The sequence below is a fragment of the Mustelus asterias genome, unplaced genomic scaffold (genome assembly GCF_964213995.1).
Source record: "Mustelus asterias unplaced genomic scaffold, sMusAst1.hap1.1 HAP1_SCAFFOLD_2313, whole genome shotgun sequence".
NCBI lineage: Eukaryota > Metazoa > Chordata > Chondrichthyes > Carcharhiniformes > Triakidae > Mustelus > Mustelus asterias.
Genome location: NW_027592258.1, coordinates 20,419 through 34,765, shown reverse-complemented (window position 1 = coordinate 34,765; position 14,347 = coordinate 20,419). Strand labels below are relative to the sequence as shown.

At 51.9% G+C, this 14,347-nt stretch overlaps 1 protein-coding gene across 1 annotated transcript in view; it reads left to right on the top strand.

The window, feature by feature from the left end:
* The window catches only part of LOC144489562 (rab GTPase-binding effector protein 2-like), a 51,508-nt gene that overhangs the window by 16,763 nt on the left and 20,398 nt on the right, over window positions 1–14,347 (top strand). The window lies entirely within an intron of this gene.

Below are 14,347 nucleotides of genomic sequence, written 5' to 3'. Positions count from 1 at the left end.
TCCCCTCTCTCTCTCTCTCTCTCTCAGGGAGATATCTGTACACTGACTGGTGTCTCTCAGTCCCATCTCTCACTCTCAGGGAGATATCTGTACACTAACTGGTGTCTCTCAGTCCTCTCTCTCTCGCTCAGGGAGATATCTGTACACTGACTGGTGTCTCTCAGTCCCCTCTCTCACTCTCAGGGAGATATCTGCACACTGACTGGTGTCTCTCAGTCCCCTCTCTCTCTCTCTCAGGGAGATATCTGTACACTGACTGGTGTCTCTCAGTCCTCTCTCTCTCTCAGGGAGATATCTGTACACTGACTGGTGTCTCTCAGTCCCCTCTCTCTCAGGAAGATATCTGTACACTGACTGGTGTCTCTCAGTCCCCTCTCTCTCTCTCAGGGAGATATCTGTACACTGACTGGTGTCTCTCAGTCCCCTCTCTCTCTCTCAGGGAGATATCTGTACACTGACTGGTGTCTCTCAGTCCTCTCTCTCTCTCAGGGAGATATCTGTACACTGACTGGTGTCTCTCAGTCCCCTGTCTCTCAGGGAGATATCTGTACACTGACTGGTGTCTCTCAGTCCCCACTCTCAGGGAGATATCTGTACACTGACTGGTGTCTCTCAGTCCCCTCTCTCTCGCTCAGGGAGATATCTGTACACTGACTGGTGTCTCTCAGTCCCTTCTCTCTCTCTCAGGGGGATATCTGTACACTGACTGGTGTCTCTCAGTCTCTCCCTCTCGGAGATATCTGTACACTGACTGGTGTCTCTCAGTCCCCTCTCTCTCAGGGAGATATCTGTACACTGACTGGTGTCTCTCAGTCCCCTCTCTCTCTCAGGGAGATAACTGAACACTGACTGGTGTCTCTCAGTCCCCTCTCTCTCTCTCAGGGAGATATCTGTACACTGACTGGTGTCTCTCAGTCCCCTCTCTCTCTCTCAGCGAGATATCTGTACACTGACTGGTGTCTCTCAGTCCCCTCTCTCTCTCAGGGAGATATCTGTACACTGACTGGTGTCTCTCAGTCCCCTCTCTCTCTCTCAGGGAGATATCTGTACACTGACTGGTGTCTCTCAGTCCCCTCTCTCTCTCTCAGCGAGATATCTGTACACTGACTGGTGTCTCTCAGTCCCCTCTCTCTCAGTGAGATATCTGTACACTGACTGGTGTCTCTCAGTCCCCTCTCTCTCTCTCAAGGCGATATCTGTACACTGACTGGTGTCTCTCAGTCCTCTCTCTCTCTCTCAGGGAGATATCTGTACACTGACTGGTGTCTCTCAGTCCTCTCTCTCTCAGGGGGATATCTGTACACTGACTGGTGTCTCTCAGTCCCCTCTCTCTCTCTCAGGGAGATATCTGTACACTGACTGGTGTCTCTCAGTCCTCTCTCTCTCTCTCAGGGAGATATCTGTACACTGACTGGTGTCTCTCAGTCCCCTCTCTCTCTCTCAAGGCGATATCTGTACACTGACTGGTGTCTCTCTCTCTCTCTCTCTCAGGTAGATATCTGTACACTGACTGGTGTCTCTCAGTCCCCTCTCTCTCTCTCAAGGAGATATCTGTACACTGACTGGTGTCTCTCAGTCCCCTCTCTCTCTCTCAGGGAGATATCTGTACACTGACTGGTGTCTCTCAGTCCCCTCTCTCTCCCTCAGGGAGATATCTGTACACTGACTGGTGTCTCTCAGTCCCCCCTCTCTCTCTCTCAGGAGATATCTGTACACTGACTGGTGTCTCTCAGTCCCCTCTCTCTCTCTCAGGGAGATATCTGTACACTGACTGGTGTCTCTCAGTCCCCTCTCTCTCTCTCAGGGAGATATCTGTACACTGACTGGTGTCTCTCAGTCCTCTCTCTCAGGGTGATATCTGTACACTGACTGGTGTCTCTCAGTCCCCTCTCTCTCTCTCAGGGAGATATCTGTACACTGACTGGTGTCTCTCAGTCCCCTCTCTCTCTCTCAGGGAGATATCTGTACACTGACTGGTGTCTCTCAGTCCCCTCTCTCTCAGGGAGATATCTGTACACTGACTGGTGTCTCTCAGTCCCCTCTCTCTCAGGGAGATATCTGTACACTGACTGGTGTCTCTCAATCCCCCCTCTCTCTCTCAGGGAGATATCTGTACACTGACTGGTGTCTCTCAGTCCCCTCTCTCTCTCTCAGGGAGATATCTGTACACTGACTGGTGTCTCTCAGTCCCCTCTCTCTCTCTCAGGGTGATATCTGTACACTGACTGGTGTCTCTCAGTCCCCTCTCTCTCTCTCAGGGTGATATCTGTACACTGACTGGTGTCTCTCAGTCCCCTCTCTCTCAGGGAGATATCTGTACACTGACTGGTGTCTCTCAGTCCCCTCTCTCTCAGGGAGATATCTGTACACTGACTGGTGTCTCTCAGTCCCCTCTCTCTCAGGGAGATATCTGTACACTGACTGGTGTCTCTCAATCCCCCCTCTCTCTCTCAGGGAGATATCTGTACACTGACTGGTGTCTCTCAGTCCCCTCTCTCTCTCTCAGGGAGATATCTGTACACTGACTGGTGTCTCTCAGTCCCCTCTCTCTCTCTCAGGGTGATATCTGTACACTGACTGGTGTCTCTCAGTCCCCTCTCTCTCTCTCAGGGTGATATCTGTACACTGACTGGGCGGCACGGTAGCACAGTGGTTAGCACTGCTGCTTCACAGCTCCAGGGTCCCGGGTTCGATTCCCGGCTCGGGTCACTGTCTGTGTGGAGTTTGCACATTCTCCCCGTGTCTGCGTGGGTTTCCTCCGGGTGCTCCGGTTTCCTCCCACAGTCCAAAGATGTGCGGGTTAGGTTGATTGGCCAGGTTTAAAAAAATTGCCCCTTAGAGTCCTGAGATGTGTAGGTTAGAGGAATTAGTGGGTACAATATGTGGGGGTAGGGCCTGGGTGGGATTGTGGTCGGTGCAGACTCGATGGGCCGAATGGCCTCCTTCTGCACTGTAGGGTTTCTATGACAGGTGTCTCTCAGTCCCCTCTCTCTCTCTCTCAGGGTGATATCTGTACACTGACTGGTGTCTCTCAGTCCCCTCTCTCTCTCTCAGGGAGATATCTGTACACTGACTGGTGTCCCTCAGTCCCCTCTCTCTCTCTCTCAGGGTGATATCTGTACACTGACTGGTGTCTCTCAGTCCCCTCTCTCTCTCTCAGGGAGATATCTGTACACTGACTGGTGTCTCTCAGTCCCCTCTCTCTCTCTCTCAGGGTGATATCTGTACACTGACTGGTGTCTCTCAGTCCCCTCTCTCTCTCAGGGAGATATCTGTACCCTGACTGGTGTCTCTCAGTCCCCTCTCTCTCTCTCAGGGAGATATCTGTACACTGACTGGTGTCTCTCAGTCCCCTCTCTCTCTCTCTCAGGGAGATATCTGTACACTGACTGGTGTCTCTCAGTCCCCTCTCTCTCTCTCAGGGAGATATCTGTACACTGACTGGTGTCTCTCAGTCCTCTCTCTCTCAGGGAGATATCTGTACACTGACTGGTGTCTCTCAGTCCCCTCTCTCTCTCTCAGGGGGATATCTGGACACTGACTGGTGTCTCTCAGTCCCCTCTCTCTCTCTCAGGGAGATATCTGTAGACTGACTGGTGTCTCTCAGTCCCCTCTCTCTCTCTCTCAGGGAGTTATCTGTACACTGACTGGTGTCTCTCAGTCCCCTCTCTCTCTCTCTCAGGGAGATATCTGTACACTGACTGGTGTCTCTCAGTCCCCTCTCTCTCTCTCAGGGAGATATCTGTACACTGACTGGTGTCTCTCAGTCCCCTCTCTCTCTCTCTCTCTCTCAGGGAGATATCTGGACACTGACTGGTGTCTCTCAGTCCTCTCTCTCTCTCAGGGTGATATCTGTACACTGACTGGTGTCTCTCAGTCCTCTCTCTCTCTCAGGGAGATATCTGTACACTGACTGGTGTCTCTCAGTTCCCTCTCTCTCTCAGGGAGATATCTGTACACTGACTGGTGTCTCTCAGTCCCCTCTCTCTCTCTCAGGGTGATATCTGTACACTGACTGGTGTCTCTCAGTCCCCTCTCTCTCTCTCAGGGAGATATCTGTACACTGACTGGTGTCTCTCAGTCCCCTCTCTCTCAGGGAGATATCTGTACACTGACTGGTGTCTCTCAGTCCTCTCTCTCTCTCAGGGAGATATCTGTACACTGACTGGTGTCTCTCAGTTCCCTCTCTCTCTCAGGGAGATATCTGTACACTGACTGGTGTCTCTCAGTCCTCTCTCTCTCTCTCAGGGAGATATCTGTACACTGACTGGTGTCTCTCAGTCCCCTCTCTCTCAGGGAGATATCTGTACACTGACTGGTGTCTCTCAGTCCTCTCTCTCTCTCAGGGAGATATCTGTACACTGACCGGTGTCTCTCAGTCCCCTCTCTCTCTCTCTCTCAGGGAGATATCTGTACACTGACTGGTGTCTCTCAGTCCCCTCTCTCTCTCTCAGGGACATATCTGTACACTGACTGGTGTCTCTCAGTCCCCTCTCTCTCTCTCAGGGAGATATCTGTACACTGACTGGTGTCTCTCAGTCCTCTCTCTCTCTCTCAGGGAGATATCTGTACACTGACTGGTGTCTCTCAGTCCTCTCTCTCTCTCTCAGGGAGATATCTGTACACTGACTGGTGTCTCTCAGTCCTCTCTCTCTCTCTCAGGGAGATATCTGTTCACTGACTGGTGTCTCTCAGTCCCCTCTCTCTCTCAGGGAGATATCTGTACACTGACTGGTGTCTCTCAGTCCCCTCTCTCTCTCTCAGGGAGATATCTGTACACTGACTGGTGTCTCTCAGTCCCCTCTCTCTCTCAGGGAGATATCTGTACACTGACTGGTGTCTCTCAGTCCCCTCTCTCTCTCTCAGGGACATATCTGTACACTGACTGGTGTCTCTCAGTCCTCTCTCTCTCTCTCAGGGAGATATCTGTACACTGACTGGTGTCTCTCAGTCCTCTCTCTCTCTCTCAGGGAGATATCTGTACACTGACTGGTGTCTCTCAGTCCCCTCTCTCTCTCTCAGGGAGATATCTGGACACTGACTGGTGTCTCTCAATCCCCTCTCTCTCTCTCTCAGGGACATATCTGTACACTGACTGGTGTCTCTCAGTCCCCTCTCTCTCTCTCAGGGAGATATCTGTACACTGACTGGTGTCTCTCAGTCCCCTCTCTCTCTCTCTGTGGGGGATATCTGTACACTGACTGGTGTCTCTCAGTCCTCTCTCTCTCTCAGGGAGGTATCTGTACACTGACCGGTGTCTCTCAGTCCTCTCTCTCTCTCAGGGAGATATCTGTACACTGACCGGTGTCTCTCAGTCCCCTCTCTCTCCCTCAGGGAGATATCTGTACACTGACTGGTGTCTCTCAGTCCCCTCTCTCTCTCTCAGGGACATATCTGTACACTGACTGGTGTCTCTCAGTCCCCTCTCTCTCTCAGGGAGATATCTGTACACTGACCGGTGTCTCTCAGTCCTCTCTCTCAGGGAGATATCTGTACACTGACTGGTGTCTCTCAGTCCTCTCTCTCTCTCTCAGGGAGATATCTGTACACTGACTGGTGTCTCTCAGTCCCCTCTCTCTCTCTCAGGGAGATATCTGGACACTGACTGGTGTCTCTCAGTCCCCTCTCTCTCTCAGGGAGATATCTGGACACTGACTGGTGTCTCTCAATCCCCTCTCTCTCTCTCTCAGGGACATATCTGTACACTGACTGGTGTCTCTCAGTCCTCTCTCTCTCTCTCAGGGAGATATCTGTACACTGACTGGTGTCTCTCAGTCCCCTCTCTCTCTCTCAGGGAGATATCTGTACACTGACTGGTGTCTCTCAGTCCCCTCTCTCTCTCTCAGGGAGATATCTGGACACTGACTGGTGTATCTCAATCCCCTCTCTCTCTCTCTCAGGGACATATCTGTACACTGACTGGTGTCTCTCAGTCCCCTCTCTCTCTCTCAGGGAGATATCTGTACACTGACTGGTGTCTCTCAGTCCCCTCTCTCTCTCTCTGTGGGGGATATCTGTACACTGACTGGTGTCTCTCAGTCCCCTCTCTCTCTCTCAGGGAGATATCTGTACACTGACTGGTGTCTCTCAGTCCTCTCTCTCTCTCTCAGGGAGATATCTGTACACTGACTGGTGTCTCTCAGTCCTCTCTCTCTCTCTCAGGGAGATATCTGTACACTGACTGGTGTCTCTCAGTCCCCTCTCTCTCTCTCAGGGAGATATCTGTACACTGACTGGTGTCTCTCAGTCCCCTCTCTCTCTCTCAGGGACATATCTGTACACTGACTGGTGTCTCTCAGTCCCCTCTCTCTCTCTCAGGGAGATATCTGTACACTGACTGGTGTCTCTCAGTCCCCTCTCTCTCTCAGGGAGATATCTGTACACTGACTGGTGTCTCTCAGTCCCCTCTCTCTCTCTCAGGGACATATCTGTACACTGACTGGTGTCTCTCAGTCCTCTCTCTCTCTCTCAGGGAGATATCTGTACACTGACTGGTGTCTCTCAGTCCTCTCTCTCTCGCTCAGGGAGATATCTGTACACTGACTGGTGTCTCTCAGTCCCCTCTCTCTCTCTCAGGGAGATATCTGTAGACTGACTGGTGTCTCTCAATCCCCTCTCTCTCTCTCAGGGACATATCTGTACACTGACTGGTGTCTCTCAGTCCCCTCTCTCTCTCTCAGGGAGATATCTGTACACTGACTGGTGTCTCTCAGTCCCCTCTCTCTCTCTCAGGGTGATATCTGTACACTGACTGGTGTCTCTCAGTCCCCTCTCTCTCTCTCTCAGGGAGATATCTGTACACTGACTGGTGTCTCTCAGTCCCCTGTCTCTCAGGGAGATATCTGTACACTGACTGGTGTCTCTCAGTCCCCACTCTCAGGGAGATATCTGTACACTGACTGGTGTCTCTCAGTCCCCTCTCTCTCGCTCAGGGAGATATCTGTACACTGACTGGTGTCTCTCAGTCCCTTCTCTCTCTCTCAGGGGGATATCTGTACACTGACTGGTGTCTCTCAGTCTCTCCCTCTCGGAGATATCTGTACACTGACTGGTGTCTCTCAGTCCCCTCTCTCTCAGGGAGATATCTGTACACTGACTGGTGTCTCTCAGTCCCCTCTCTCTCTCAGGGAGATAACTGAACACTGACTGGTGTCTCTCAGTCCCCTCTCTCTCTCTCAGGGAGATATCTGTACACTGACTGGTGTCTCTCAGTCCCCTCTCTCTCTCTCAGCGAGATATCTGTACACTGACTGGTGTCTCTCAGTCCCCTCTCTCTCTCAGGGAGATATCTGTACACTGACTGGTGTCTCTCAGTCCCCTCTCTCTCTCTCAGGGAGATATCTGTACACTGACTGGTGTCTCTCAGTCCCCTCTCTCTCTCTCAGCGAGATATCTGTACACTGACTGGTGTCTCTCAGTCCCCTCTCTCTCAGTGAGATATCTGTACACTGACTGGTGTCTCTCAGTCCCCTCTCTCTCTCTCAAGGCGATATCTGTACACTGACTGGTGTCTCTCAGTCCTCTCTCTCTCTCTCAGGGAGATATCTGTACACTGACTGGTGTCTCTCAGTCCTCTCTCTCTCAGGGGGATATCTGTACACTGACTGGTGTCTCTCAGTCCCCTCTCTCTCTCTCAGGGAGATATCTGTACACTGACTGGTGTCTCTCAGTCCTCTCTCTCTCTCTCAGGGAGATATCTGTACACTGACTGGTGTCTCTCAGTCCCCTCTCTCTCTCTCAAGGCGATATCTGTACACTGACTGGTGTCTCTCTCTCTCTCTCTCTCAGGTAGATATCTGTACACTGACTGGTGTCTCTCAGTCCCCTCTCTCTCTCTCAGGGAGATATCTGTACACTGACTGGTGTCTCTCAGTCCCCTCTCTCTCTCTCAGGGAGATATCTGTACACTGACTGGTGTCTCTCAGTCCCCTCTCTCTCCCTCAGGGAGATATCTGTACACTGACTGGTGTCTCTCAGTCCCCCTCTCTCTCTCTCAGGAGATATCTGTACACTGACTGGTGTCTCTCAGTCCCCTCTCTCTCTCTCAGGGAGATATCTGTACACTGACTGGTGTCTCTCAGTCCCCTCTCTCTCTCTCAGGGAGATATCTGTACACTGACTGGTGTCTCTCAGTCCTCTCTCTCAGGGTGATATCTGTACACTGACTGGTGTCTCTCAGTCCCCTCTCTCTCTCTCAGGGAGATATCTGTACACTGACTGGTGTCTCTCAGTCCCCTCTCTCTCTCTCAGGGAGATATCTGTACACTGACTGGTGTCTCTCAGTCCCCTCTCTCTCAGGGAGATATCTGTACACTGACTGGTGTCTCTCAGTCCCCTCTCTCTCAGGGAGATATCTGTACACTGACTGGTGTCTCTCAATCCCCCCTCTCTCTCTCAGGGAGATATCTGTACACTGACTGGTGTCTCTCAGTCCCCTCTCTCTCTCTCAGGGAGATATCTGTACACTGACTGGTGTCTCTCAGTCCCCTCTCTCTCTCTCAGGGTGATATCTGTACACTGACTGGTGTCTCTCAGTCCCCTCTCTCTCTCTCAGGGTGATATCTGTACACTGACTGGTGTCTCTCAGTCCCCTCTCTCTCAGGGAGATATCTGTACACTGACTGGTGTCTCTCAGTCCCCTCTCTCTCAGGGAGATATCTGTACACTGACTGGTGTCTCTCAGTCCCCTCTCTCTCAGGGAGATATCTGTACACTGACTGGTGTCTCTCAATCCCCCCTCTCTCTCTCAGGGAGATATCTGTACACTGACTGGTGTCTCTCAGTCCCCTCTCTCTCTCTCAGGGAGATATCTGTACACTGACTGGTGTCTCTCAGTCCCCTCTCTCTCTCTCAGGGTGATATCTGTACACTGACTGGTGTCTCTCAGTCCCCTCTCTCTCTCTCAGGGTGATATCTGTACACTGACTGGGCGGCACGGTAGCACAGTGGTTAGCACTGCTGCTTCACAGCTCCAGGGTCCCGGGTTCGATTCCCGGCTCGGGTCACTGTCTGTGTGGAGTTTGCACATTCTCCCCGTGTCTGCGTGGGTTTCCTCCGGGTGCTCCGGTTTCCTCCCACAGTCCAAAGATGTGCGGGTTAGGTTGATTGGCCAGGTTTAAAAAAATTGCCCCTTAGAGTCCTGAGATGTGTAGGTTAGAGGAATTAGTGGGTACAATATGTGGGGGTAGGGCCTGGGTGGGATTGTGGTCGGTGCAGACTCGATGGGCCGAATGGCCTCCTTCTGCACTGTAGGGTTTCTATGACAGGTGTCTCTCAGTCCCCTCTCTCTCTCTCTCAGGGTGATATCTGTACACTGACTGGTGTCTCTCAGTCCCCTCTCTCTCTCTCAGGGAGATATCTGTACACTGACTGGTGTCCCTCAGTCCCCTCTCTCTCTCTCTCAGGGTGATATCTGTACACTGACTGGTGTCTCTCAGTCCCCTCTCTCTCTCTCAGGGAGATATCTGTACACTGACTGGTGTCTCTCAGTCCCCTCTCTCTCTCTCTCAGGGTGATATCTGTACACTGACTGGTGTCTCTCAGTCCCCTCTCTCTCTCAGGGAGATATCTGTACCCTGACTGGTGTCTCTCAGTCCCCTCTCTCTCTCTCAGGGAGATATCTGTACACTGACTGGTGTCTCTCAGTCCCCTCTCTCTCTCTCTCAGGGAGATATCTGTACACTGACTGGTGTCTCTCAGTCCCCTCTCTCTCTCTCAGGGAGATATCTGTACACTGACTGGTGTCTCTCAGTCCTCTCTCTCTCTCTCAGGGAGATATCTGTACACTGACTGGTGTCTCTCAGTCCCCTCTCTCTCTCTCAGGGGGATATCTGTACACTGACTGGTGTCTCTCAGTCCCCTCTCTCTCTCTCAGGGAGATATCTGTAGACTGACTGGTGTCTCTCAGTCCCCTCTCTCTCTCTCTCAGGGAGTTATCTGTACACTGACTGGTGTCTCTCAGTCCCCTCTCTCTCTCTCTCAGGGAGATATCTGTACACTGACTGGTGTCTCTCAGTCCCCTCTCTCTCTCTCAGGGAGATATCTGTACACTGACTGGTGTCTCTCAGTCCCCTCTCTCTCTCTCTCTCTCTCAGGGAGATATCTGGACACTGACTGGTGTCTCTCAGTCCTCTCTCTCTCTCAGGGTGATATCTGTACACTGACTGGTGTCTCTCAGTCCTCTCTCTCTCTCAGGGAGATATCTGTACACTGACTGGTGTCTCTCAGTTCCCTCTCTCTCTCAGGGAGATATCTGTACACTGACTGGTGTCTCTCAGTCCCCTCTCTCTCTCTCAGGGTGATATCTGTACACTGACTGGTGTCTCTCAGTCCCCTCTCTCTCTCTCAGGGAGATATCTGTACACTGACTGGTGTCTCTCAGTCCCCTCTCTCTCAGGGAGATATCTGTACACTGACTGGTGTCTCTCAGTCCTCTCTCTCTCTCAGGGAGATATCTGTACACTGACTGGTGTCTCTCAGTTCCCTCTCTCTCTCAGGGAGATATCTGTACACTGACTGGTGTCTCTCAGTCCTCTCTCTCTCTCTCAGGGAGATATCTGTACACTGACTGGTGTCTCTCAGTCCCCTCTCTCTCAGGGAGATATCTGTACACCGACTGGTGTCTCTCAGTCCTCTCTCTCTCTCAGGGAGATATCTGTACACTGACCGGTGTCTCTCAGTCCCCTCTCTCTCTCTCTCTCAGGGAGATATCTGTACACTGACTGGTGTCTCTCAGTCCCCTCTCTCTCTCTCAGGGACATATCTGTACACTGACTGGTGTCTCTCAGTCCCCTCTCTCTCTCTCAGGGAGATATCTGTACACTGACTGGTGTCTCTCAGTCCTCTCTCTCTCTCTCAGGGAGATATCTGTACACTGACTGGTGTCTCTCAGTCCTCTCTCTCTCTCTCAGGGAGATATCTGTACACTGACTGGTGTCTCTCAGTCCTCTCTCTCTCTCTCAGGGAGATATCTGTTCACTGACTGGTGTCTCTCAGTCCCCTCTCTCTCTCAGGGAGATATCTGTACACTGACTGGTGTCTCTCAGTCCCCTCTCTCTCTCTCAGGGAGATATCTGTACACTGACTGGTGTCTCTCAGTCCCCTCTCTCTCTCAGGGAGATATCTGTACACTGACTGGTGTCTCTCAGTCCCCTCTCTCTCTCTCAGGGACATATCTGTACACTGACTGGTGTCTCTCAGTCCTCTCTCTCTCTCTCAGGGAGATATCTGTACACTGACTGGTGTCTCTCAGTCCTCTCTCTCTCTCTCAGGGAGATATCTGTACACTGACTGGTGTCTCTCAGTCCCCTCTCTCTCAGGGAGATATCTGGACACTGACTGGTGTCTCTCAATCCCCTCTCTCTCTCTCTCAGGGACATATCTGTACACTGACTGGTGTCTCTCAGTCCCCTCTCTCTCAGGGAGATATCTGTACACTGACTGGTGTCTCTCAGTCCCCTCTCTCTCTCTCTGTGGGGGATATCTGTACACTGACTGGTGTCTCTCAGTCCTCTCTCTCTCTCAGGGAGGTATCTGTACACTGACCGGTGTCTCTCAGTCCTCTCTCTCTCTCAGGGAGATATCTGTACACTGACCGGTGTCTCTCAGTCCCCTCTCTCTCCCTCAGGGAGATATCTGTACACTGACTGGTGTCTCTCAGTCCCCTCTCTCTCTCTCAGGGACATATCTGTACACTGACTGGTGTCTCTCAGTCCCCTCTCTCTCTCAGGGAGATATCTGTACACTGACCGGTGTCTCTCAGTCCTCTCTCTCAGGGAGATATCTGTACACTGACTGGTGTCTCTCAGTCCTCTCTCTCTCTCTCAGGGAGATATCTGTACACTGACTGGTGTCTCTCAGTCCCCTCTCTCTCTCTCAGGGAGATATCTGGACACTGACTGGTGTCTCTCAGTCCCCTCTCTCTCTCAGGGAGATATCTGGACACTGACTGGTGTCTCTCAATCCCCTCTCTCTCTCAGGGACATATCTGTACACTGACTGGTGTCTCTCAGTCCTCTCTCTCTCTCTCAGGGAGATATCTGTACACTGACTGGTGTCTCTCAGTCCCCTCTCTCTCTCTCAGGGAGATATCTGTACACTGACTGGTGTCTCTCAGTCCCCTCTCTCTCTCTCAGGGAGATATCTGGACACTGACTGGTGTATCTCAATCCCCTCTCTCTCTCTCTCAGGGACATATCTGTACACTGACTGGTGTCTCTCAGTCCCCTCTCTCTCTCTCAGGGAGATATCTGTACACTGACTGGTGTCTCTCAGTCCCCTCTCTCTCTCTCTGTGGGGGATATCTGTACACTGACTGGTGTCTCTCAGTCCCCTCTCTCTCTCTCAGGGAGATATCTGTACACTGACTGGTGTCTCTCAGTCCTCTCTCTCTCTCTCAGGGAGATATCTGTACACTGACTGGTGTCTCTCAGTCCTCTCTCTCTCTCTCAGGGAGATATCTGTACACTGACTGGTGTCTCTCAGTCCCCTCTCTCTCTCTCAGGGAGATATCTGTACACTGACTGGTGTCTCTCAGTCCCCTCTCTCTCTCTCAGGGACATATCTGTACACTGACTGGTGTCTCTCAGTCCCCTCTCTCTCTCTCAGGGAGATATCTGTACACTGACTGGTGTCTCTCAGTCCCCTCTCTCTCTCAGGGAGATATCTGTACACTGACTGGTGTCTCTCAGTCCCCTCTCTCTCTCTCAGGGACATATCTGTACACTGACTGGTGTCTCTCAGTCCTCTCTCTCTCTCTCAGGGAGATATCTGTACACTGACTGGTGTCTCTCAGTCCTCTCTCTCTCGCTCAGGGAGATATCTGTACACTGACTGGTGTCTCTCAGTCCCCTCTCTCTCTCTCAGGGAGATATCTGTAGACTGACTGGTGTCTCTCAATCCCCTCTCTCTCTCTCAGGGACATATCTGTACACTGACTGGTGTCTCTCAGTCCCCTCTCTCTCTCTCAGGGAGATATCTGTACACTGACTGGTGTCTCTCAGTCCCCTCTCTCTCTCTCAGGGAGATATCTGTACACTGACTGGTGTCTCTCAGTCCCCTCTCTCTCTCTCTCTGGGGGATATCTGTACACTGACCGGTGTCTCTCAGTCCTCTCTCTCAGGGAGATATCTGTACACTGACTGGTGTCTCTCAGTCCCCTCTCTCTCTCTCAGGGAGATATCTGTACACTGACTGGTGTCTCTCAGTCCCCTCTCTCTCTCTCAGGGACATATCTGTACACTGACTGGTGTCTCTCAGTCCTCTCTCTCTCTCAGGGAGATATCTGTACACTGACCGGTGTCTCTCAGTCCCCTCTCTCTCCCTCAGGGAGATATCTGTACACTGACTGGTGTCTCTCAGTCCCCTCTCTCTCTCTCTCAGGGACATATCTGTACACTGACTGGTGTCTCTCAGTCCCCTCTCTCTCTCAGGGACATATCTGTACACTGACCGGTGTCTCTCAGTCCTCTCTCTCAGGGAGATATCTGTACACTGACTGGTGTCTCTCAGTCCTCTCTCTCTCTCTCAGGGACATATCTGTACACTGACTGGTGTCTCTCAGTCCTCTCTCTCTCTCAGGGAGATATCTGTACACTGACCGGGGTCTCTCAGTCCCCTCTCTCTCCCTCAGGGAGATAACTGTACACTGACTGGTGTCTCTCAGTCCTCTCTCTCTCTCAGGGAGATATCTGTACACTGACTGGTGTCTCTCAGTCCCCTCTCTCTCTCTCTCTCTCTCTCAGGGAGATATCTGTACACTGACTGGTGTCTCTCAGTCCCCTCTCTCTCTCAGGGAGATATCTGTACACTGACTGGTGTCTCTCAGTCCCCTCTCTCTCTCTCAGGGAGATATCTGTACACTGACTGGTGTCTCTCAGTCCTCTCTCTCTCTCAGGGAGATATCTGTACACTGACTGGTGTCTCTCAGTCCCCTCTCTCTCTCTCAGGGAGATATCTGTACACTGACTGGTGTCTCTCAGTCCCCTCTCTCTCTCAGGGAGATATCTGTACACTGACTGGTGTCTCTCAGTCCCCTCTCTCTCTCTCAGGGAGATATCTGTACACTGACTGGTGTCTCTCAGTCCCCTCTCTCTCTCTCAGGGAGATATCTGTACACTGACTGGTGTCTCTCAGTCCCCTCTCTCTCTCAGGGAGATATCTGTACACTGTCTGGTGTCTCTCAGTCCCCTCTCTCTCTCAGGGAGATATCTGTACACTGACTGGTGTCTCTCAGTCCCCTCTCTCTCTCTCAGGGAGATATCTGTACACTGACTGGTGTCTCTCAGTCCCCTCTCTCTCTCTCAGGGAGATATCTGTACACTGACTGGTGTCTCTCAGTCCCCTCTCT